The 27,463-nt window shown below is 37.7% G+C and overlaps 1 protein-coding gene across 12 annotated transcripts in view; it reads left to right on the forward strand.

The window, feature by feature from the left end:
• The first annotated feature begins 18,313 nt into the window (after positions 1-18,313).
• The window catches only part of tcf3.L (transcription factor 3 L homeolog), a 61,153-nt gene continuing 52,003 nt past the window's right edge, over positions 18,314-27,463 (forward strand). For 9 of the 12 annotated variants that reach the window (XR_001935576.2, XR_005966792.1, XR_005966835.1 and 6 more), the window contains exons 1-2: positions 18,314-18,472; positions 19,181-19,424. The gene's annotated coding sequence lies outside the window, so the exon portion shown is untranslated. 12 annotated transcript variants of the gene reach the window in all.

The raw sequence follows: 27,463 nt of genomic DNA on the forward strand, positions 1-27,463 counted from the left end.
TCCCTCCAGGGGATTTTAATTGCCCCCGCCTTTCCTAAAAGGCTCCAAATGTTTTCCCTGGTAATATCATTTCAATGTAAGCTTGCTCTTGAACATGCATTTGCAGAGCACTATAGACATTTGCTGCCAGGAGCACTGAATTCTATAAAATGATGAATGGAAAGACATTTTAATAGTAAGCTAATACAATTATGTTAGCTATTATATCATAAACTGGGCAGCAGTGTCACTGCCTTATCCCAAAATCCACACCAAATTTGGCCAATTGCAGTACAGGCAATGGATAAAATAAATAATACATTTTATAACAAACTTTGCAATAACTAATAATTTGCTTTTTGTGTAGCACATACTAAAAAGAGTCAGAATCTTTGAATGTATTGTATATGTGTATTTGTTAATGAAAGGGTAGACAAAGAGTATTTCATTTTGCATATCCTCCTAAACTTGGACAATGATAGTATTCACAAATTATTGTGAAAGCAGCAGGGTTTATTTCTTATTTCCCCAGGCTACAAGAGAACACCCCTTAAAGGAGAAGGAAAGGTATTTTAACTTGGGGTGCCAAAAGTTAGGCAACCCCAAGCGATCGCATGTACTTACCTGAAACCCAAGACCGGTGCACCTATTAGAAGAAAACTGCACCGGTCCGGGGATTCTTACAGCGAGCAACGTGGAACGATTATATTCCGACTTCTTCTAACTTCAAATTTCCTGGGGCAGACCCATGTGCAGTAGAACAATATAGTCAACTTTTTTGTTAAAGGTCAGATTTTCGCGCTACTACTCTTGTGCAGCCGCAAGAAAAAAGAAGAAGCCAGAAGACGATCACTCTGTGGTGCTCGCTTGAAGAACCCCTGGCCGGTGCAGTTTTCTCATAATAGGAGCACTGACCAGGGGTTTCAGATATGTACATGCGATCACTTGGTGGTGCCTAACTTTTGGCACCCCCAAGTTTAAAGACCTTTCCTTCTCCTTTAATGGTCATGCACAAAGCACTTCTACGGCTGCACTGCGCACCTTGTGCCATATAATAAATCCAGTGCAAGGTGCAGAGTGCAGCATCAGATCCCAACGATGAGGTATAAGGCTAGGGCCAGATTGGGCTGAAATCCACCTGCTGAAATCCACAGGCCGATTTAAGCTCCCAACTGCTAGCAAAACCTCCTTCTCTTTTCACGCCTGGAAGCCTTGTGTTCTAAGGACTCAGGATTTTGGTTAAAAATGCAAACTTTTACGAAAATCCACCAAGTTGGTTCACTCCAGGGCTGACACAAGGCTTCCAAACAGTAACACTGATGAGAATTCTGCTAGTGGTCGGGGGATGAAATCAGGCTGCGGATTTCAGCAGGCTGATTTCAGCCCCGTCTGGCCCTAGCCTAAGGGGTCCGTTACAACTGCTAAGTGCAGTTGCAGTCATGCTAGTTTGCTGTAGTTATTAATTAATTACATTCATTAAAGGAACATGAGCCAGATGCCCCTCTTCCGAATTACACAGTGCACCTTTGACACCTTGAAGGTCCAGAGCTTCCAAAGCAGTCTGCATCAACAGACATCGCAAACTTGCATTTCTATAATAAACTGAAACTAGAAGGAAGTTTAATCAAAATTAAGGGTATTTTTATCATTTACAGTGAGGAAAATGTTCAACTCTCTCTCTAAATCTAACTTGACGCACCTTAGGGATTTTTTTGCCATTTTCTTTATCAGTTATTATGGGTTGAACTTGATGAATGTTTTTTTTTCCAGCCTAAGCTGTGTTACCATGTATGTAGGCCTGCAATATGACACTGTTAAAACACAGCAGAAGGCCACCATAATGACTTTTATGTGTTTGCCCCTATAAGGAAGGTTCTTCCTCCACTGCTGAACAAATAAACAAAGAACAGAGAGCTGGATGTAGTCAGGATTCTGGCTGTGGAATCCTCTTTCATGTGAATTGAAGCTGAGGCTGGCACAAAAGAATTCAGGCAGAGTTTTAAGGTGGCCATAAGCATTACAATTACGACCATTCATCACAGGATGGAGTTTGTTTTCACTACAAACCTTAAGAGCTAAATCCTTAGATATACAGGTAGAAACAATAGAATTCTACCTATATCTGATGATTCAGCAGTATCCCTGTGCTGATGCAAATTTATAGTCTTAAGCTCGCCATAGACGCAAAGATCTGATCGTATGAATCATCGTACGATCAGACTTTCACATCTCCCGACCTGCCACTAACCATTCAGATCAAATAAAGTACAAAAGAACAGATCAGCCGATGTTCTGCCCCTGACAGCAATCATACAAAAGTTATGTCCGCCAAAAGCTAGTGACAGTCTCCCTCTGAAAATCGTATGATCTGACAGAAATCTTTTAACCTGTCTGATTGACCAAATTACCGATCTCCGCTGGACGAAAAATGTCGGGACTCTCTACACACACTCCGAAAATCATACGAATCCTCAATACGTACGATCAGATCTTTGCATCTATGGCCAGCTTTAGCCTATCGACGAGACGACTGATACCCAAGTGTTTTGCTAGTATTGGTTGCCCATGTCTTCCACCATACATGTACCAAATACGTTTTGTAAGATAATATCTGTGTGTATATTGCCACCTTTAGGCTATGGCCACACTGGGCTTATATGCAGTCTAAGAAATAGCTCCTCTGATCATAACTGTGCTCTCCTGTATCTGCACCCAGAATCACTGTGTCAGCCTGAGTTCAGACACACAGGGCAGATATTGATGCATATAAAACCCTTAACATATGCTCTTTGGGCTTAATCACTGAAAATGCAGAAGCCTGCATTCCAGAACCAAAAGTTGGAAAGCAATGTACTGGGTGCCTTTACTTACAGATTGCCCGTGAATTCCACTCTGTTATATTAGTAAATCCTTTTTGCCAAGAGTGATTGTTGGCTAAAGCCCTTGTTTCATTTCAAACATGTCCTGTCTTAATCTGGCTACCTATGTCCATTATAACATACTCACAATTAATGAGCTTGCTCCAGCCAAGTCAAGATGCATGTGACCCAAACAACTCTAAACTTGGCATACAGCTCATACCAGCTCATGGTCATGGGCACTTCTCTGCTCCTCTGGTCAGATACAAATCTGTTACAAATGACATCTCCCAACAACATTCTCCTTGCCATCCACCTCTTTCCCTCAACTCTCCATGGTCTCATCTGAGGAAAGTCTCACGACTTTCCTCAAATCTTACAGTGATTCCATTCTTTATGTTTCAAGGTGTTTCAACCATAAGTTAACTTTTAATCATAGTATAACCAATTCTAAGCAACTTTTCAATTCATCATTATTTATTTTTTAAATGATTTACCTTCTTCTTCTGACCCTTTTCAGCTTTCAAATTGGGGTCACTGACCCAATCTAATAACACATGAACTGTAAGGCTACAGATTTATTGTTATTGCTTTTTATTACTTGTGTTTCTATTCAAGTCCCGTCTATATCATAGTCCAGCCCTTATGGCACCTGGCCCGAAACATGTTGTGTTTAATAAAGAACACTTAGCAGCAAGTTCTGCTTTAATTGCTTTCTCTCTGCCTCCTAAAAAGTTGATCGGGGGAGCTTCACTGAGATCGAAAGCACAGCTACCATTCCCCAGTCATCTCTACATTTTCCTAATGTAGCAAAGTGTAACAGGTCAGAATCTGCACCTGAATTACTGAGCTACCAACCTGAAACACCAGGGACCGGAACATTAAAATTTAAAGGGGTGGTTCACTTCAAAGTTAACTTTTACAAACTTTTAGTATCTTATAGAATGGCCAATTCTAAGAAACTTTACAATTGATCTTCATTATTTTTTTCCGAAGAGTCTCTTATGCCATCCCGCCGGGATTCATAATCTTGCCAGCGGGAAGGCATTTCAAGGAGATTAGTCGTCCAAAGTAGAGAAGATTTGTCGCTGGGCAACTAATCTCCATGTCTGCCGCCACCCTTAGGCTACACATTTATTGTTATTGCTATTTTTTATTACTCAACTTTTTATTCAGACCCTCTCCTATTCATATTCTAATCTCAATTCAATGCATAGTTTCAAATGTGGGGTCATTGACCCCATTTAAAAAACACATGCTCTGTAAAGCTACAAATTTATTGTTATTGCTACTTTTTATTACAGACCCTCTCCTATTCATATTCCAGTCTCTTATGCAAATCAGTACATGGTTGGTAGGGTAATTTGGACCCTAGCAACTAGATTGCTAAAATTGCAAACTGAAGAGCTACTGAATAAAAAGCTAAATAACTTGAAAACCACAAATAGTAATAATAAAAAGGAAACCAATAGCAGATCTCTGTCTCAGAATATACTCTCGACATCACACTAAAAGTTAATTTGAAGGTGAACAACCCCTTTCAATTTTGGAAAAATAGTCAAAAATAAAAGATGAAAAGCATTTGGGAAAAAAGTGTATTTCTGGTAAACAATCTGAAACAGCTCATAATATTACCAAAATATGATATGTTGTTAATCAAAAACCAAAACTAAGTATTGACTAATTTAACTGGCTTCTACTACCTATCAGGATAAAGTGCAAGCTAATGACCCTGACATTCAAAACAATTTTTCTTTACCCTAGACTCTGAACATATCTCCAAGTATTCACCAAACTGCTTGTTAAACTCTGCTACTGATCTAATCCTCAAACTTCTCACTTATTACCATTTTCCATACACACATTCAAGACTTTGCCATGGCTACACCCTTTGTTTGGAATTCCTTCCCATGTCCCATTCACCTTTCTCCCAATCTTCCTACATTTAAACAGTATCTTAAAACAGATTTTATCAGAGATGCTTACCCCCATGTAGCCTAGCATTCCTTTAGTATACACTATATGCCACTATATGTAGCAATGCTCAGTGCTACATCTCTCCTTTTTCCAATTCCTAATCTTGTCTATCCCCACACCTTGTGTCCCATGCCTCCTTTTCCTTTAAGAAAATCTCAGCTGAAGCAAGCAATATGGAAATGTTCATTCATATGTATAAATGTAAATGAGCAGGCATGATCTATGCCACACACTATAATCTATGGTCTCTTACTTTAGTCTTTATTTAAAGAAAATAAAAAAATAAATCATATTAATAATAATTCTACACAAGAGACTAGGATACCCATGCTGGTCTATGGAACAACTTCCGATTACAGTGCAACAAGTAGCATTCATTGGGAGATACTGGCAAGTAAATTCATTGATGGCCTAAACTACTACCCCAATAACACAACGTGGTTAGTTGCACCACTTCTATCACCCACCTCTTACTGATTGCTGCATTGATCTAAAAAACATAATTAAAACATAATTACGCAATGAGTGATCCAGAAATGTGACTGGATCTCACAATAAATGATGCTGTAGTTCTGTATTGTTTTTCAGTGACAAACCATATAGAATACTAAGCATATCCATTTAGTTGATCTTTATAATCATATTTGTGCACAAGAAGGGTCAAAAATTGCCTCAGAACATAATATGAAGAGGAATGTGAAGATCTTAAGCTTACCACAGATACAGCACACCTGCCTAATATTCAGACAGCAGGGAAATTAGGCAAAAATTATATATAGGGAGATTATAGTCATTTCTGTGCTCAAGTTCACTTGTCATGTCTAATCCACTGGGGATTTGCCACCTTGCAAAAGATGTGTCCACACCTCCACGGATAACCCCTCCTACGACATATACTGTATGTCCACCCCAGCCCTCTCAACACAAACCCTTGCATAAATAATCCAAAAACTGCCCATGTATACATATATCTATTTCCAAACCTTGCACTTCAGTATCTAAGCAACATTATTGCTTTGTAAGTGGTCTGCAGCATTAATCAGTCTATACTGCATAAAAGAGACATTCTGCAGTCATTAATACACAAGCATGCAAATAAGTTTGTAATTACACTGCAGTTCCCAACAGATGCTCTAATGTTATAACTCCTATTGTTAGAAAAAAGAGAGGAATAGGAGAGGATGAGAGTGTGGAATGTGTAGAAAGGCAGCAAAAAGCAAGACAGGAAGATAAAAAAGAAAGATGAACAGTCAGTAAGCTGACAAAGCAAACATGAAATGATGAAAGAAGAAAGCACAAGAGGCCAAGTGAAGTGAAAGTGGGAAGGGGGTAATGCCATAAAGACAAAATATGGAAAATTGGACCAAGGAATTTGAGGAGACTAGTGAACATGACATTAAAAAATGTTTACCAGAAAAGCTTCCTAAATGGGTCGACTTCAAAGACATGATTTAAAAAATTATAAAGTTCCAAAATATTCCACAGCTCTGAACAACTGAGAGACATTTGATTTTGTTATATTATCTTTCTTACAAAACCTCCCACTTTTTAGTGGTATTGCAAACAAATGTTTTTTTTTCTTTTTGCAATGACATATTGCAGCCAGATTAGAAGCACCAAAAAATACTTGCCATCTAATATTGACTTAAATGGGAATTATTTGACAGTGCTAATACAGCTGGCTCTGGGCATGAAAATGCTTTAATGCATGTTTTCAAGTTGAGTTGATCTCAAGCTCATTCATTACTATTATTCTATCTCAGAAATAAATAATTGTAATGCACGCAATGCATTGGTTCACAAAGCGTTTATTGTACCTGAGGAAGGAGTTGTTCCCCTAAAGCTTGTGTCCATGTTTCTGCTGCAATAATTTATCTAATGGCAACTGCAGGTGTTTGCTGGTGTGCTTCAACTATTCATAGTATAAAGATACTGTGAATAGTTGAAGCTTTTGTTTGGAAGTGGCCCAGGACATGAATGCACCCGAAGAGGACAAGTAAATGGTGTGCAGAAGAACATTTAACATTACAAATTTAAATAGAAGATTTAGTGGCTGCTAAAGTAATATTAAAGGGATACTGTCATGGGAAAAAATTTTTTTTAAAAAAAAATGAATCAGTTAATAGTGCTGCTCCAGCAGAATTCTGCACTGAAATCCATTTCTCAAAAGATCAAACAGATTTTTTTATATTCAATTTTGAAATCTGTCATGGGGCTAGACATATTGTCAATTTCCCAGCTGCCCCAAGTCATGTGATTTGTGCTCTGATAAACTTCAGTCACTCTTTACTGCTGTACTGCAAGTTGGAGTGATATCATCCCCCTCCCTCCCCCCCAGCAGCCAAACAAAAGAACAATGGGAAGGTAACCAGATAACAGCTCCCTAACACAAGATAACAGCTGCCTGGTAGATCTAAGAACAGCACTCAATAGTAAAAACCCATGTCCCACTGAGACACATTCAGTTACATTGAGAAGGAAAAACAGCAGCCTGCCAGAAAGCATTTCTCTCCTAAAATGCAGGCACAAGTCACATGACCAGGGGCAGCTGGGAAATTGACAAAATGTCTAGCCCCATGTCAGATTTCAAAATTGAATATAAAAAAATCTGTTTGCTCTTTTGAGAAATGGATTTCAGTGCAGAATTCTGCTGGAGCAGCACTATTGACTGATTCATTTTGAAAAAAAAATTTTTTCCCATGACAGTATCCCTTTAAGGAAGCAGTTAGGGGACATGAATGATGAATATTTTCATTAAACATGAGGAAAGTGATCATCTACCCAGATTTTTGTGGATATTAGATCCTAAAAAACACTTTGTAATACTTCAGGGCTATTGAAGGTTTTTAGCGCTTGTGGGCTTATTTATCAATGGGTGAAGAAACAATTGCATTGAAGAGAACTCCACAGCTCGATTTACTTGTATAGGAATACATTGTCTCTTTAGCATTTGCTACATACTTTTCTTGGTGTAATATTCAAAGTGTTAAAATGGCAAAACTTTGAATCTTCTTTAGGTAGGTATGATTACAATGCAAATCCTAAAACTACAAATCCATCTTCATTGCTTTACCTATGGTCTTATTGAGATTGAGGAGCAGATTTACGAAAGTGTGAATTTAGAGCTCACTACAGTACATTTCATCCACTTTCTATTCCTATAGGATTTTAATAAGTGTAATTATTAATGAGTGAAAGTTAGCATTCACCATTTGATAAATACGCTCATATGAATAGAAAGTGGGTGACTGTGATGAGCTCTAATCTCACATTTTAACGAACCTGCCTCCATGTACCAAAGATAAAGGGCCAGATATGTCCTGAAACATTGCTGCAATGCTCTAAAGGCATTTTATATACATTTTTATAATTGTGGTGCTGTTCCAGTTGCTGCAATCTATAAGACATTATACCCACTGTTGGACTGGAACCTAGGCCCCACAAAAGAATTTTACCTACGGCTACCCCCCACCAAATAAATATGAGTGCACTTGACCCAAAGAATAGGCCAGGGCTGCTGCTGCCCTGAGACAAGGTGAGAGCATTGCCTCATGAGACAGTGAGTAGCTAGTTTCCAGGGGCAGCAAAAAGCCATATCTGGTAACTTTAAGAGATGAACTTCCAGTCTTTAACCAGAAATTGAGTGCTGCTAGTGCATGATTATTTGATGATGATTTGCAACTCAGCTTGCACCTGTGTCTGTGTCAGCCTGTGTGGAGTCACATGGAGTTGATTTTGGTATGGAAACATGTGAGTGTGCATTTTCATGCCAGTATTTGGCAAAAAAGTGCCTCAATCTTTTTTTTTCATTTTTTTTTTTATACTTGTGGCACTAGTATATACCTAAAACTGCCTTTGGCTGAAAAATGTTCAGGTAGCTGCAAATAATGTATTTGCTTTTTAAGAGAGGTTCAAGTTTATTTAATCTCAGTGCCTACTCTGATTTGGTTGAGCAGACTATTGTCAAATTTGCTATCCCCACATTGCAAACATGGGCCCCAGCCCTCAGGGTCTCAGATCCTTCTAGAATTTCTCTAGATCATTTTTCTAAAAGAATAGCTCTGTGGTGATGACACTGATTAATGAATCAGCCACTCACTCCATGCAAATAGTGTATGTAGGATTATTGGACTGTGCCCCATAGCCCCAGCAATGCCTTACAAAGGCAATTAAAAGCTGCTTAGTTCATTATCCGCCTAATGCATCTTTATACTCCCAAATGCATTTGATGATTCAGCAATAAGCTAAGAGAAACAATGGGGTTTTCCTCTCATAGCTAATCTGTGTAATTCATGTGTCCCCTTGCCTCTACCTATTTTTTATGGTTTAGGCACTTCTCAAATACTTTCATAGGGAAGAACTCATATTTTTTGGCATCAGCAGCAACATGGTGAAATTAGATGCTTCATGCACGACAAGGGCTAGATCAATTAGTGAAAAGGTGTTCTTAAATGAATGTCTCTGTTCTAGTCATTCTAGGTTCAGGGAACTACATGGAACATGTTGTCAATATTTATTTTGCTTCCAATTAATCTTTTCCTATTATACTGTCAGAAAATGCAGGTTTCAAATAAGAAGGCTGGAAACCATATGCTGGCTAATGTGGTGAAACTAAAAATAGTTCACACCCTTGCAAGCACCTGATAATTAACTGCAAGGCATGTGGTGCAATAATTTAAAGACAGTGGTGGCCCTCCAGCTGTTATCAAATAGAGAACAATATCAATACTCACTACAAAGAGATGCTGAAAGTGCCAAAAATCACACAGACAGAACTAGACTGCAGCATTTTACAAAGGGATGTTAGTTCAGCAAGCCCTCTCATACCATACCTTTGCAATGCTTTATACAGTACATATAATTAAGCATATATGCAAACACTGTATAAAAGTGGCAATAGATATTTTAGTAGCATAGGTTTTCCTCAATAGAATTTTCCTTAAATTGTTAGAAATAACATAAAGTAGTTGTTCACCTTCCAAACGCTTTTTCAGTTCAGTTTTTTTTCAAAATGTAAGTTTAAAATTTAATGTTCTTATCTCTGAAGTTTCAGTGTGGCAATTTAGTAATCCAGGTGCAGATTCTCAACAGTTACAATTTGCTACATAAGTTGACCCATTTCCCAGCAGCATCTGTGAAATATTGGCAACTCTTGTATTAATTCTAAAGGTGGTCATAGACACATAGATCCTATTGTACGAATCGAGGATTCGTACGATTTTCGGACATTGTGTGGCGTGTGCCGACATCTTTCGTCCGGCGGAGATCGGTCGTTTGGTCGATCGGTCAGGTTTGATTTTGACCCGACCCATCCTGCCGGAGCCCATGGCACATCGTAATCTGATCGTTCGGCCATACGGCCGAACAATCAGATTACCCCCGATATAGCCATGCCTGTTAATGGCATATCGGGGAAAGATCCACTCGTTTGGCGATGTTGCCAAACAAGCGGATCTTTGCGTCTATGGCCACCTATACAGCTGCCTTTAATGAAACTCAGGAATTTTGCTCAGCAGTGCCAGTTTCTCAAGGATTCTGCTCAGGAGGGCCAAAGATAAGAAATGCATGAACTTATGTATCAATTTAGAACAGTTTACAGAGTCTGTGACTCCCCCTCCCATGGCTGCTCCAAAGAGACAAGAAATGTGATGAACTTTAAAGTTTAAAGTTCAATATTAAAAAAATAACTTATTATCTGAAATTATCTGAAAACAACTGAATAAAAGTGTTGGGCAGTGAACAACATCTATAAGGTTAAAATACTGTCAAACATTACTACAGCATTTAGGTAGACAAATCATAGCTTTTCATTATTCTGTTACAGTTTATGGAAAACATTTGTCTAACTGGCAAACTGATTGAACCTTGGTACTAAAAATCTGGAAAACTGCAAAACATAACTTATAGGAAGCAATATATATATATATATATATATATATATATATATATATATATATATATATATATATATATATATATATATATATATCCTTTTAAATGTGGTCATTTTCATTTAAAACATATGAAACATATGAAACTTTTCAAAATAGCATAGATGCACATTTTCTGAAGGGGAGAAACCAATAAAATATATTTTATGCTAACAGAGCCAGAAGTATCACAGCTAACTGCTTTGTGCAGAGATGTTTATCAAAAGAAGGCTCTGTGTTGAACAATTGTATGGGAATGCCAAGTTAGAATTCCAAATGTATTTAATGACTAATTGGACAGTAGAGGTCACTGTTTTACTGTTGTGTATGGATGGGATTTATTGTAGGTAAAGGCTCTTCAAAATGGTATGTTCACAAAATAGGCTGTTTGGACTGGGAAGAAAAACCTTTGCCAATATTACTTCATTGATCATACTGATTTAAAAAGAGCAACTAATGGAGTTTTCAAAGTGATAAATGAGAGTAAAAGCAGTGTCTTATGATTTCTGCAGATTCCTTAGAAAAGGGTTTCTAAACTCTCCATCAACTTTAGTTTGCATGTTTTATGCAGCTGTCGAGTTTTCACTGGACCGCAACTCCCAGCATCTACTAAAACAACAGTTGTCCAGCTTAGGATGTAAACTGGGTATCCCTATAATAATAAATAAGCATGCTTGCAAATACTACCCATAACTCTTTGAAATATGGATTCAATTATAAATCTTATTTACTGAAACTGATATGAGTTAAATCCAAGATGGGAATTCACAAAATACACTTATTAGCATAACCAAATGGTTTGTAATGTAAAACAATATTCTATAGCAAACAAAAAAAAGTAAAGAACTTTCAGAATCTAGAAGCAACTAGCAGGAATGGTGTTAAATGTGCAAGCCAGAAACCCACCATCCTCCCTTGTTTGTCCCCTCCACTACTCACACGTGGTTTTGTGACTCACGGCTGATATCACTACCCTGTGACAGACAGGGACAGGTGCAGATCTGTCTGCCATGGTGGGTTGAGGGGGAAGGGAATAGGGGTTGGAACGTTTCACTATGGGGAAAATGCTATTTACAAGGCTATTCCTTGAAAACTTGCCAGCTTTAAAATGCATTTACTAAAACGCTGACACATGTAGTAAAGCTACATGCAACAGAAGTTGTGTAAAGCTTTTTTGGAATAGGCAGGTACTACATTTGGAAGAAGAATCCAGTATGAAGAAAATAGGAGTTGTTAAAAGTATATATTTAGTTATATATATTTAGTTACTATTGTTATTATTCTTTATTTGTAATACAATAATAAGTATTGCCTATAAATGTTTACTTTAAGAGATATCAATTTAATGTGGCAGGGATGTCCACATAGGGGCCTTTGGGCAGGACTTGCCATCCAAGGAATTTTTGTAACCAACTGCCTTTTCAAGGTCTTCATATAATTATTGTATTGTATTATTATTATTATTTATATTGCACTATTTAACTCCTAGGGTTAAATTCACATTTTACATTTTTGTGAGAATCAATAAAAAAAAACATGAAAAAAAAAAGGGCCCGGTTTTTCAGTTTGTGCAAAATTGGTATATGACTGCTACAACCTCGCATAAATACATTTATATTTATTTCTAGAAGTTCAGGTAGTGTTTATGCACTTTTTTACAAAAGCCAATTGACTGTCAAAAAAGGATTATATTTTCCCTTTAAGTCATTGATTTCTGAGTAGGTAGACTAGAGACCAGTGAGGAAGACCTGCTTGAAGGTCAGTTAAAGTGAGATTTTGGGGTGAACACTTATTTTCACGGAACTATGTATGGCAAATACAGTTTACAAATGTCTGCAACATTGTTATGAGCTTAGAGAAGCCCCAGTCCAATTTTGGGTGAAAAATGTGGGCTTGACCAGAAAACGTATGCAAGCCACTAATGTAAGTGGAGATAGTGTCCAGTGTCATTCATGGGCCATAATCTTCATACCTATAAGATGAAAATGATATTTAACAGGACGGCTGCTACCAAGATCGGTTTCATTTGAAAATTCTGGGCAATCGTGCATGACATTTAAATGTGAATTAAGAAAACTGTAAATAAAGATTACATTACTACCCCTTTAATTGATAAAAGAACGTGTTAAGCATCAAACACTTACTGCAAGTACAAAGAATGTAGATAATATGCTACAAAAATATGGAGGTGCAAATATTAAGCCTCATTTATGATTACAAAGAACAAAGATCAAAAATGGATGCAAAATGAACTTGCACTGTTGCAAAGAAACTTGGTCCCATACATGCTGTTAACAAACTCGCAGCAGCAGCAATGCAACCACCCAGTCTGTTCTGATGAATTACAAGCAGGTGCACACAATTACACAAGGAAACTGTCACCAGCCTGGAGGTAGCGGTAATTTCAGGGTGCCCTTAGGGCAATGGCACAGTGTGCCCCCCGATCAAGCTGTGGGCAACAAAATGGCCCTTGTGTCCTTTCCAGCAGTAAAAATACAAATCACCAGTGGGAAAACATACACGGCGCAGTTGCCCAAAGTTTCGTTCTAAAGTAGCTGTACCACGTATACCGTATGTTTTCCCACTGGCAATGTGTTTTGTTGACCACAATACCCAAGATCCATCGCAAAACCTTGTGTACCATTGCCTTTAGAGATGTGTCTATAGTAACAATTTGCTTGCATAACGCAAAGCCAACCATTATGCTGTTAAAGGAGAACTAAAGCTTAACAAAAGAAGTAGGCAAGAAATGTATATATTGTTTTGGGCTTCTGTATCAGCCCAAGGCAACCACAGCCCTTCAGCTGGGAATATCTGTGCCTCTGAAGATGCCCTAGTAACTCCCCATCTTTTTTTCTGCTGATTCACTGCACATGCTCTGTGGTGCTGTCACTTACTGAGCTTAGGGACCAATTCAAAGTATACAGTACGCATAGAATATAAATTTCAATAATTAATACAGATAATTACTACATGGCAGCACAGAAACCAGTGCAACTAGCATCAGAATCTAATAATCAGCCCTGTAGCATCAGTTTATATTACAGGTTAGAATCATAAACACCAATAGGTAGATGTAATAGAGTCTTCTCAGGTCTCAATGTAAAAAACACTCACCAGTATAAGGAAGGGGTGCAGGTGCACCGCCCTGAACCTTCAGCCTAGGGAGCGAATAACCGTTTGTAGAAATTGAGCAGGCACTTCTAGGAACCAGTCTTCCAGACAGACTTTTCAATTAAAAGTATATTTTTATTGGAGAACACTAGGACACAGCCTAACTCGTTTCGTATCAACAGGATAGTTAATCATAGGCTACATATTATTCTTCCCACAACATATTTAAAACCAGAGAGGACCAATTGGCTTTGTCAATACTAGAGTTACACATGTGGTGCAATAAAGCACATAATCATTGGAGATGTTCACTGTGACTTCACTCTAGTTAGACCCACCCTTAAAGGGTTACAGGCCAACCACATTTTCTGCTTGATAATTTGCAACAACCCCTAAGCTCAGCTTCTCAACAGCTGCACTAAGCCCACTGAGCATGTGAGTGTTGCAATGCACTGTCCACGATGGTGACCCCCCGTGACAAGTTTGAAGTTCTGGATCATTGCTGCTATTGAGAAGCTGAAACTTTTCGCTTGTGTAATAAGTTCAATATATAAAATATGGCATTTTTAGCCATATTCATTTTTAGGGTTTAGTTCTACTTTAATAATAAGTGACACAGCTATAACCAAAATCTGTGGAAGCTGCATCCATCACTACTTTTGAGCAATCTTTGGATTCTACTTTCCATCCATATTGTTGCATCATCTCCATGTTCCAGTGGTCACAAATTAGAATGCACCCACAATTACTCTGGAAAGAAAAAATGTTCTGCACTGTGGGTAAATATTTTGTGATTTGTGTTTAATTCTTAATTCTTTTTAATTCTTTCACAAATTAGGTTCTATACTTCTGTAAGAGTGCAATAGTTTGGAAGCTTCTTGTGTGAAGTCCAAATATACCCAATGACAAAATGTATCAATATAATCTTAGATCCAGATTTCGCATTCTACATAGCATCTCAATTCAAATCTTAATATTTATATTACTGCTGATTGTTAAGATTACAACTCTAACAACCTTACACTGGAGATATACACTATGGAGTCAGCAGTCAGGATGATAGTTTTTGTCCAAATTTGGCAGCAATTAAGAAAAAATTAAGTGAAAAAAAAACTGGATTGTGTTTATTTGCAAATTTTTGTTTGAGTCAATGAATGAAAGATACTTTTTAAATAGGCTCCCTATATGAATAGGTACAGTACTCTATAAATACACCACTTTCTTGCATTGTATCCGTTGCAACATAAAAGTAGGACAAAATCACCCAACTCAATAAAACAATCTATCAAACAGCACGATCTATCATACTGTGCAAATACAGTTTTATGGGCAAAACATGTCATGAACAACAAAGCAGACATAAAAATGCTGTAAATCACTCAAAATACAATAAAATCACAGAAATTGGTAGAACAAAATAAATAATTGATCAGACAGCATGATTAGTGGTCAAAATACCTGGTCCACAAACAGTTGTAAGGCAAAAACAATGTTAAAAACAAAGAGTAAAAATGTATGCGTGCGTATATAACATTGCTAAAGTTGTTTTTGTACTGTTTATGTGCAAGTGTACAGAATAGAAAAAGGCAAAAAAGGGTCAACTTTGATGTGTGCTTTTTGTAAATGTGTTTATGTATGTGTATGTCTTAGCTGCAGGACAGCAGGAGGGACCTAGCTAACAGAGTCCATAGAGCAGGAAGTGTGGGTGGCAGTGCTGGGAGCTGCAGGAAATGTCTAAAAAGCAGATACATGCTCTTTGGGATCGATAGTGGGATGAGTGGGTCCCGGGATCAAATGCACATGCCCTTAGGCTTATTCTATACAGGATGTAAAGGAGTATAATGCATTTCAGCAGGAGTTAGTGCTGCCAATGTAACACATTACATGAAGTACAGTAGAATCTTAGTAGGCCAAGTTGATGACTGTCTAAACTGTTATACTGCAATACAATTTGCTTCAATAGTTGATACATTATCTCAACAGCATTAGAGTAATGTTAGCAACTAATGTATCAACTGTAAAAGTACACTTTAGTAAAACCAAGAAGTATACTGCATAGCAGTTGAAGTGGCTGCAGTGAAGGAATTGTGTAAGTTTATTGAGTGATCCTTACTAGCACTTTTTTGCAATTTACATAAATTTTCTACTAAAGTACCTATAGTGCTTCTTCAAGACATTAGCTGTTTTAGCCAGTTTTCTACAGCTAGACATGGTTCAGTTCAACAGCCTTCTCTTAAGAGCCAGAGAGTGCCAGCGACCCTGTCTATGCACTTTCTGGATTCAGTTAACCCTTTGGTTGCTGACTCTTAGTTGAGTCAAAAGCATGAATCTATATTGGTGGCAAAACAATCTAATAGGGTTTATTTAGCGAGTTAATTATTTTTAGCAGAATTAAGGTATGAAGGTCCAAATTACAGAAAGATTACTTATCCAGAAAACCCACAGTCCTGAGCAATCTAATAGGTCTCATACTTGCATCAGCAAATATTTCAGAAAACACAACAAATAGAAAATAATGTAATTGCAAAAACGGTTTGGGGAGGATCAAGTACATTTATATCAATTTATTTTAGGGGGTTAGGAGAGGCGTTGAGCCTTCAACTGAGTTGATCCTGGCAAACATGACAGAAAACTAAATGTAAACACAAAGACAATGATCCTGACAAAGAGATCCTTCAAGGCCGCCAGATGTGAAGATTTATCCCAGATACGGCCACCCACACCAACGATCATGACCGGGGCGCTCTAGGCAACCAGGACAGCCACCTCGCCCCTCACAAGCAAATAAGTGGGTGCATGCATGAACAAGCAGCCACTTGCACTTGTTACAGGTGTAATGGGGAGTTATTCAACTTGTGGGCAGCATAGTGAAAAGGACCTGGCCTAGTGGTAGGCTGCAGAATACATGCCTAGCTCGCCCAAGCTTTGCCCTAGGCATGTGCCTCTTCTGCCTACCCCTAGTTCTGGCCCTGCCAGTGATCAGATACCGATACAGGCATATGGAGACCCATCAGAAAAGGACTGCATCCAGGGGCGTAGCAAGAGCAGGCCGGGTTTCACCCCAGAAAAATGTTCAGAGGGCCCAGCCCGCTCGCGCCTCTCTGCAACCCCAGTTGTGCGGTAGCTGAGATGCGCGAGTGTCAAAATTAGAAAGCGGCGGGGAGGGTTATTTGAACGCTATAGAGGAAACAGATCAGTCCGTACTCCTACTTTTTCCCGAGCCATCCACGACCACAGCGGGTCTGCCTCCGCTGTAGTTACACCACTGACTACATCACTACGACAATGCAGCCTTTCTCCTATAGCATTTCCTAACCTGCTCAATAGATAAATGGATGATTTTCAGCTACATGTCAGGCCTTTGTAAGGGCTCCAGACACAGGCCAATAAACTGCCAACTCAGTCTGCAGAGTTTATTGGTCCATGGAGGGCCACCTTTAGACTAAACTCTTGTTATTCGTTCCATATTACAGCCACTTTTGAAGTAGTCTTTCATCACTAATGTGGGCACAGAAAATACATTTGCAATGCTTTACACATACAGCATTTGCAACTATAAAAGCCCATTCATTAAGATCTGGTGCTAACGTATGACTCAAAATGCTGTGCTCCCACCAAACTATACTACAAATCCCATAATGCGCTATAAATTCCTCACATGAATCCAGCAGTGGCAGCTAAAACTGTCAAAGAGCAATTGTTAAAAATGCTGGATTTTTGCGCACACACACACCTATATGTTGCTCTTAAAAGGAAACACACTGGCTTGTGTGACCATATGCATTTACATTACAGTATTGCGACTTCTCAGAGCTGGCAATATGCCAACTTTAAAACCTGTTGCTATTTCCTTTCTCTTTTATTTACACTCAGTTCTTCAACGAAAACATTAGTGGAATTGGAAGCGTACACGGCCCTGCCACGTTTTACGCAAGAAGATACATGGATAAATAGCTTAATCACACTCAATTTGCGCTGTGATAAGTAAATCTTGCTTGTTTTTGGAAAACTCAATAAAAATGTTGAAAAACAAAGATACATGGATGACACTGAGCCATTATGATTTCGTGTTCTTTATGAGAACACCGGCTTTGGCATATTCAATGAAAGCCAAGAACTGTTTATTCTTTCCAAGTTACATAAATATATTTTATACGTGAATAAGATTGCAACTTTCAGGTTTGTTTTTGCAAGCTAAAGATCGCCTCCCTGAACAAATCAAGAGTTGCGTTCACAGTATCCACTTTGTCTTTAGTGCACAAAAAGATCGTTAAGTCTGGATTTAAAAAAAAATTTGCAAGGGTATGGCAACCCCCAACCGGTTACATTACACGACTTCCAGCTTCGCCACAGAAAGAGCTCACGTGGGCGACTGATGCCTACTTGCCTCTCTGATTGGCCAACGTGACTGTCGTTAAGACTCCACAGTATTATGATTCGCCATTTTTAAGGGGCGGGCAATGACTATCGCGTGGTGACTCAAATGGTTTATGTCGCTCAATTTAGAAAAATACATGTTCTTCCGCCGCAGAAAGAATTGAAAATAGTCCTTAGCTCCCGCCTCCTTCTTGGGGTCTTCTTTGGGCGCAGGAGGGGCCGAGAAGCTAGTCGAAGGTGAGAAAGAAAGATGGATTGTTGAATACTTAAGAACAATGTTAACATTAGTATTTGTTAAGCTAAGGCAAGAGCGGAGAATGTGGGCGCTTTATACGTTTAGGAAAGGAATGTCCAACCTCCAGCTGTTGAGCTATAGCTGCCAGACTACGCCGAAGGCGCTTTAAGATGTCCGTAGCATGTTGGGAATTGTAGTCCAACCAGAGCTGAAGGGCGGTAGAGAAGACGGCCTTGCGTTTGAGCAGGCATATTTTAAAGTAAAAAGAACGGAAGGGTTATGTCATGGAGCATTCTAAAGGCTAAGGGGTGGAGTGTTTGGCAGTAAAGAGACGCAGGCAGCTAACAGAGGGTGTGCTTTTTTTTAAAAAAAAAAAAAAAAGGAAGAGGTTTTTTAAAGCGGCAGTGCAGGATTCGTTGGGGGCTTAAGTTGGAGAGGGGGAAATATTTGAGAATGAAAAATCCTGTAAGAAAATGAGGGAGTGTCTTCGTAGAGTTGTAGGGTGGAATGGCGCGGGGGGGAGGTATTTAGTCTCTTCTCGAAGTTGTGGGCTATTACTGCAGGTCTAACGCAAAGGGAGGAGAAGGGGTTGTTATTGGGGGGGGCTTCAGTTTTATATAAGGTGGGAGGGGGAGGAGGAAGGTGTGGATTTCGTCCTCTCGCCCTCCCCTTCTTCTCTCACTCCCTCTCTCTCTCTGGTTACATTGTAGCATTGGAACTAGTTACAGTTGCTGTTTCTCAGACAAGAAGACAGACCTCTGCACCCCCCTCCTCCTCCCAAATATCCCCCCAGTCAGGAGGGGGGCACAGGAAGGACCCCAGAAATCATCAAACAACCCCCATCTCTGCTTTCATCTTAAGGATAGTAAATCTGGGCTCAGACCTGCTTCTCCTGGGGGACTGATCCACTTCCTATCTCCATGCAATCCTTCTGGATGTTGACTTTGTAAAAAGGTAAATATTATATTTACATCGCTTCTATATAGGCATTTTACAAATGGAAGAGGCATGTAGTGCTTTGCATATCAACAAGAAAATAAGTGACTGATTTTGTGCATATGTGTAATCTCTGCAAACGAATGCGCATATTTACCTAAACTATTTTAGCACACATGTAGGCAACTTTCCTAAAGTCTAAACATGGCTTGAAATTTAATTAGATTGTAAGCTGTTCAGGGCAGAAGATCTAGATTTCCCAGAAGATCATGGAAGCTTCTTTCGTAACATTGTAATGTCTCAGTAGACCTTGGGCCTCAGTGGGTTTACTAGAATGCAGTGTACATGTTTTAACACTGATAACTTCTCCTTTGTGTGTGGAATATAAAGTGGCTTTCCTGCTACCCGTTCCTTACTCTTTATTTTTTACTTGGTCTGTTTTCTCATGTTATGCAATACTAATAACTGACATTTTTACTTTACTCTTGGATTGGCTGCTTTTACACATTTATGTATCACATTTTTATAATAAACGGGCAAGTGTTTATTTTGTGCTCCAAAAGAATCCTATTTTTTTTCCAACAGTGTAACTTGTAAATGAAAGTCGTACAAATGTAATGTCACTCATTTATTTGTAGAATCAAACAAAATTGATCACTATTTTTTTTGTAATAGAGGTTTGAGTTTAGAAAAGTTTTTTTTCCCCCCTCCATGTATTTAAGCCTTGTTTTGAATTATTAAATTATGCCACTTTCAGAATAAAAACATCTTCCATGTTCTCATTTTTTTTCTTATAGAATGTAGTATATTTTTCCACCTTTGTGGCATTGGGCTTTGGTGAACGGGGACGCATGGCAGGGGTGTAATGGTGGATGAGAACCTTTTGTCCATAAGGAATTGGTTCTTCCTGACTGAGTTTGGCAGGCTCAGTTTGTCGAAGGAGGGGAGGGAGGTGGTGGAGGGGAGGGGGAGTCTCTCCCTTTCTCTGAGCTACAGAAACATCTGCTCTGTGTTAACTGGGTAGAAGAGGGACTAAGACATTCTGCAAAAAAAAAGGGAGGGGGAACAAAGTTCTGAGAATAATTTAAAATCCTTCAACAAAAAAAACCTTCAAAGTTTTTTCCACTTAATGCATAACACCTTGAACTCAACAGAGACTTGAACACAAAAATAGACAACCCTGAAAAAAATATATTATGCTTGAAAACAAATAGAAAAATTAGTTTGTAGGAATACAGAATATTGAATTAAATGTTCCGCCATGGAAAAAGTGATTTTTTTTTTTTATCTCTCAAAAGATGACAGTCTTATGGAGTTGCTAAATTGAGAATGATTTGGATCTTTAGGTCCCAAGGTCCAGTGTGGCAGTAGTCCTTTATTGCACAACCAAGCTTCTGTAAAAATACTAAAATAATTTTTGCTCATTATATAAATTAAATACCGAAAAGGCAGGACTTGGCAATTTTTTTTCATTGTAGTCACATTAAAGTGTTCTGTAGCCTTTTACAAAAAGGGCAGACACTTTACTTATGCTGCTTTTTACACAGTTGTTATTTTAATATGGGAAATTTTATTCTAGGCATTTCTTCAGGACTAATATCTCATCCATGTAAAACCCCAGATTTAATATCCGTTTCTTGCTCCACATGCATGGGCCAAGCATTCTTATAAATAAATGCATGAAACCTAAGATGACATCAGTCAGGTTGACATTGATGTGTTCTAAAAGTAATATTTATTAAGTATAGCTATGGGATCTGTTATACAGATTGGTCAGTACTTGGGGGTTTTGCAGATGATGGTGTGGCTAATTTGGAACACAATCCGTAAAGGAAGTGCTTTTATAATGGAGGGTGGCAAAATGTTAGGCAATCCCAGTGAATTAAATCTCTGCAGTTTTTTTCCACAGGTCAGTGCTCATCTTTAGTAAAATATGCACTGGACCAGGGGAAAAAAATTGAGCATTGTTTGTGCAAGTGGGTAGCATTTATTATTTTACAATACTGCATGGATATGTCTGCACTAAGGATGCCTAAGAAAGTAAGCAAAATGGCAGCATGGCACTTTGTTAGTTTTGTCACTGCCACTGGAATTGTTTTGTCATACAGCATAAATTAATGCAACCTTAGTTAAAGGCAAGTTAAAAAAAAAAAGTGAATCCGTTAAAATGGCAAACTATATTACCATGTTTTGGAGATTTCTAGAGAATGGTTTTCCAGATCCTAGTTATGTGATTGTTTTTCACTTTATTATCACATTTATAAACCAGCAACATATTTTGTAGCACTATACAATAAATATAAAATATATACTGGGCATTGAACATACAGATTTATATACAAAGCAACAATTAACCAATAAAGAGAGCCCTGCCCAAAGGAGCTTTATATTCTTTATAACTTTGTTCATACACCAAGGATATTCATTTGTATTTTTCTACTAAACTAGCTGCATGTTCATAAGATAATATTGTATAAGATCAATATTCACCCAAATATTTTTTTAATAGACTAAATTTTCTAACATCTTGCTTCTGTAGATGATTGTTTTAAGGATGCTCCTTTTAGTTGAGAATGCTGCTTGTTTGACATTACTGATCTGTCAAATACTTCATTCTGTGAACTCACTAATCTTCTGTGTATTCTGTGGGCTTTTTTTTTTTAAATCAGTTATGTGTTAATGTTGTTATTCATATGCTTAATCTAATAGATGCTTAAGAAAAAAAATATATCATAAAATGAAATGTACAAAAAAAAAATTTGTTAATCATGTTGTTAAAATATGGAAACAGGCCATCTGCATTATTATCTTACCCCTCCTGTATATGATCTTTTTCTTGAATTGCTACTGCAGAATATTTTTATACTTTCTGAGGTCTCCATAACTGCAGTAAGACTTGGGGATATATTTATCAAAGAGTGAAATTAGAGATCACCACAGTCCACTAGCGTGAAATACTGCATCTCTCCATTCATTTCTATGCAGTCTTTAAAGGTGTATTTATCAAATTGTGAACTTTCACCCTTTGAAAAATACGCCTTTACAAATCCCATAGAAATGAATGGAGAGATTCAGTATTTCACGCTAGCAGACTGTGGTGATCTTTAACTTCACTCTTTGATATATCTACCCCTTTGTGTGATCTTCAGTGAAACTCTCTACTTGACTCTGATTGGTTAAACTTACAGCAATACTCTCTGTTTATGTGCACGTGAGTACACAAGTCTAGACCTGTGTTCTGTGTGTGTATATTTAATGAATGAATATGCATTACATGCTGTGTTGATAATTTCCATTAGTTAAGATTATTAAAAATTACTACCCAGTAGAAGAGTGGGTGAGTAAATATTTAAACTGTCAAACATTTTGCCCTGGGTTGTATCCTCTATACACCTTTTTAATTTACTCTGCATTTGGTAGCTACATAGTTTTAGCTATAACACATATTTTTACATAAATGCATGCACAATGAATTTGTCATATTTTAAACTTGTCTAACCAAAGAACAATTTCACCTAGGTTTATGACATGAAAAACAGCTCATATGTCTGTAGCATTCCACAATACAAATTATACTTTTATATTTATTTTCTTCTGATGCAGTTGCCCATAATGTGTCTTCTGATTTTCATTTTATGAACTATATTTTGGTATTTATGTAGCACTGCATGTGCCCATGCTCTAAAAATCATGATAAGCAAAAATGGCTTGAATTTGTCTGCATTCCAGTTCTTTATAAGATAAGTGTACGAACTGTGCAAAGAAATTGCCGCTGTTGCAGTATTTTGGTGGGAGAATACATCTGAATAAAAAAACACTTAATTAAATATTAGTTTTCAAAAGTCACAACATAGTCAGAACATGGGTACTATTATAACTTTTAAAGCACTCCTGCTTTGAAGGCATAGGAAACTACATTAGGCAATGATGTACTTAAGAGGCTTCGAGTTCAGAGTAGCATGGAATGGAATTCATGTCTGTATGAGACTTGAGGGATAAACATGAATGGCATTCCCTCACTTGCTTTTTTCCCCTACTCTGTTGAATAGATCCAATAAAAACTTACACCTACATCCGAGCAAATAATCAACATTTGATAATTGTGGTATGACCATGTTTTAGTACAGTGCCCCCAACCAGTTGCTCTCTGGCCCCTTCAATGTTGCTCCCAGTAACCTCAAAGCAGGTCCTATTTGAATTTCTGATTTGAAGGCAAGTTTTAGTTGCATAACAATCATGTCTACTGCCAAACAGAGCCTCCTGTAGTCTACAAGTCCAAATAGGGGCTACCAATAGTCAATCACAGCCCATATTTTTTTGAATGCTTTTGTTTTCATTTTAATGTGGCTCATGGGTTAAAAAAGTTGGGGACCCCCGTCTTAGTGGATGGTTTTCTGCCTTGCAGTCAATGTGCCCTCTAAACTAGAGCACAAATATTTAGGCAAGTACACACAACCAGTTGTCGTATGCACACAGAATTTTGTGATTATTCTGACCTGCCTGTTTCTTTGCACACAGGTTTTTAATCGTGTGAACGTGGTTTTAGAAGAAAGTGTGTGAAAACATAATTTTTGAGCATGCAGCCAAAATGAAATTAGAGGGAAAGGCTGCAACATTTTTGGTACAATGCTAAAAACTGCAAGTCACCTTTGCTGCAGTTCTACCAATGTAAAGTATTTTTTACTGCAAAAAGTACCAGTCATGCTGATGACGTTGTGTCACTTTGTGAGTTTTGTTTTATTTGTTACCATTTATTACCCTGTGTTTGTAGAATGTGCAAATGTGCACTTTTCAATGAAATGTGTTTTCATTGAAGGTGCAACAATGGTGAAATTTCAATAAACACAGAATTAGGATGCTGCATCATTATGATAATGATTGTAATTTATATGTGATTGTATAAAGCAAGGAAATGTTTCTCCAATGTAATTTATCACGGGTCGAATTTCGAAGTAAAAAATACTTCGAAATTCGACCATCGAATTTAAATACTTCAAATTTGAATATCGAATTTGAAGTTTTTTTTTACCGAATTTGACCATTTTGCGGTCAAAGTAAAATCGTTTGATCGAGCAATTAAATAGTTCGAATCTATTTTACTTCGACTACAAAAAACTTAGAAAAATGCATTAGAAGGTCCCCATAGGCTAACATAGCACTTCGGCAGGTTTTGGCGAACTATTGAAGTCGAAGTTTTTTTAGAGAGACAGTACTTTGATTATCGAATATTCGAACTATTTCACTTCTAATCAAATTCTAAGTAAATTCGAAGTCATAGTATCCTATTCGATGGTCGAAGTATCCAAAAAATTACTTTGAATTTCGAATTTTTTACTTTTCCTCGAATTCACTTCGAACCTTGATAAATCTGCCCCTTAGTGTATTTTTTTCAATGTTCTAGAACCCCTAATAGTGTAATTTACTTAGTATTCCCCCTAAAACTATATTTTGCTCCATATTTGGCAGTCCCCTCTTCAAATTAGCAACACCAGCCAGCCTTCACTGTCTTTGTCTGTGTAGGATTTCAACAGCACAAGGGTGAATATTGCTAATGCACAAAGAAAACGTTAAAGGATTTCACAGGAACATAAAAAAGGAACATTTGTTACTTTACCCTTTGACGCTTTCCACTGTAATAAGTTAGCTTTTCTTTAAAGGGGCAATATCTATCTTATCAATGCCTATCTGAGTCCTGTCATTCATTAGGCTTTCCATTCCCAATTTTGTTTTCTGTGGTTTAATAAGCTGCTGCAAACTTTTCAGTTTCTTAAATTAAACAGATTGGTGTTTTGTTTTTTTGTTTTTTTTGTTTTTTTGAGTGAATGATTTGGTCTAAGTGATCTGTCTCTGACAGATCACTCTGTACATTGAATTCTGTGCAACACTTTTGAGTTCCACATCTCAAATAGTATACATGTGCTGTATTCATATTTTAAATACTTAAGTGTTCACATTTGAACACTATTAAGCTACAAAAGAAAGGGACATTGCTGCATCCCTTCAGCCTAGAACTGTTTTCTTAGTTCCCAACTCACTAATAATCTGGTATTGTTGGATATCAGATCTACTAAAATGCTTTTTTTTGTTTGCGACCAAATTGGCAAAGATTGATCATTTGGCAGCATCTTAGTATAGGCAAATCTTCCTCATCGCTTCAGATTTACTGAATTTTGTGATTTGTCTGTTTATGCCTATAATGAGACATATATATATATATATGTGTGTGTACAGTATGTATGTGTTACATTGTAAAGTGCTACTAGTGTACGCAGATGTGTACCTTTTTACAATACAGAAACATTGAAAACGGGTAGGAAAAATATTTCGATAAGTAATTAAACCAAGATTAAATGCTATTTGCTAAGAGACATGTATCTATACTTAACTTGTATGTTGGCGAAATGCAGAGCAAAATATACAGTGTGGCTTGAATCATGTCAATTATTTTGAACTCCTTTAAAACATTTTGTTTGTTCTGTGGAAGAAGCCAAATCTGGGCTCCAGGTCTTCAAAATAAATCATATTTGTGATGGTAAATGGAGGAAAAACAGTACCATATACCCTTGCTGACATTGAAGGAGGCTGTAGGAAAATATGCAAACCTTTATGTAGATGTGTTGGTGATAATTAATTTAAGCACACATAATAAAGAACTCGGAGACACTTAGGGGCCGATTCACTAATTTCGAGTGAAGGATTCGAAGTAAAAAAACGTTGAGTTTCGAAGTATTTTTTGGGCTACTTCGACCATCGAATGGGCTACTTCGACTACGACTTTGAATCGAAGGTTTCGAACTAAAAATCGTTTGACTATTTGACCATTCGATAGTCGAAGTACTGTCTCTTTAAAAAAAACTTCGACCCTCTAGTTCGCCATCTAAAAGCTACCGAAGTCAATGTTAGCCTATGGGGAAGGTCCCCATAGGCTTGCCTAACTTTTTTTGATCGAAGGATATTCCTTCGATCGTTGGATTTAAATCCTTCGAATCGTTCGAATAATCCTTCGATCGTACGATCGCAGTATTTGCGCTAAATCCTTCGACTTCGATATTCGAAGTCGAAGGATTTCAATTCCCAGTCGAATATCGAGGGTTAATTAACCCTCGATATTCGACCCTTAGTGAATCAGCCCCTTAGGCTAAATCTGGCCTTACATTAAAGGACCAGTAACATAATTTTTTTGAAAAAATATTCATTTGTACAAATCGGGGGAAAAAAAAACACCAAGACACGCTTAACTTCGCAAAGTCCTAATTAAGGAATAACTTACCGATTCTCTGCTTGCGCTCCTCTACAGAAACGGCAACAGGGTGACGATCCATCGTGTGGCGCTCGATCATTCCTCCCTGGCTATCTCCTATAGAAGGCAGGGAGGAGAAATCAAGCGCCGTACAATGGATCGTCGCCCTGTCGCCGTTTCTGAAGAGGAGAGCAAGCGGTGAATTGGCAAGTTATTCCTTAATAAAGACTTTGCTCATTTAAAGTTAATGTCTTGGTGTTTTTTTTTTTTCCGTTAAAGGGGTTGTTCACCTTAGTGAACTTTTAGTATACTGTAGATAGTGATATTCTGAGAAAATTTGCTATTGGTCTTCATGTTTTATTATTTGTTTTTTGATTTATTTAGCTTTATATTCAGCAGCTCTCCATTTTGCAATTTTGGCAATCTGGTTACTAGGGTGCAAATTACCCTAGCAACCTTGCATTGATCTGAATAAAAACTGTAATATGAATAGGAGAGGGTCTGCATAGAAAGATGAGTAATAAAAAGTAACTACATTTGTAGCTTTACAGAGTATTTGTTTTTATTTCGGGTCAGTGACCCCCAATTCAAAGCATGAAAGGATCGGCAGAAAACGGCAAATAATTCAAAAACTATACGAAATAAATAATGAAGACTAATTGAAAAGTTGCCTAGGATTGGTCATTCTATAAATTAAGTTAGTTCAAAGGTCAACCACCCCTTTAAGTACAAAAAAAAATTTGTTACTGGTCTTTTGAAAAGATCCACTCAGAGGCAAGGTCACCATGCTAAAGGGTGGGCTCGAGGTGGGCAATAT

This window comes from Xenopus laevis, chromosome 1L (assembly GCF_017654675.1).
Source record: "Xenopus laevis strain J_2021 chromosome 1L, Xenopus_laevis_v10.1, whole genome shotgun sequence".
Taxonomy (NCBI): domain Eukaryota; kingdom Metazoa; phylum Chordata; class Amphibia; order Anura; family Pipidae; genus Xenopus; species Xenopus laevis.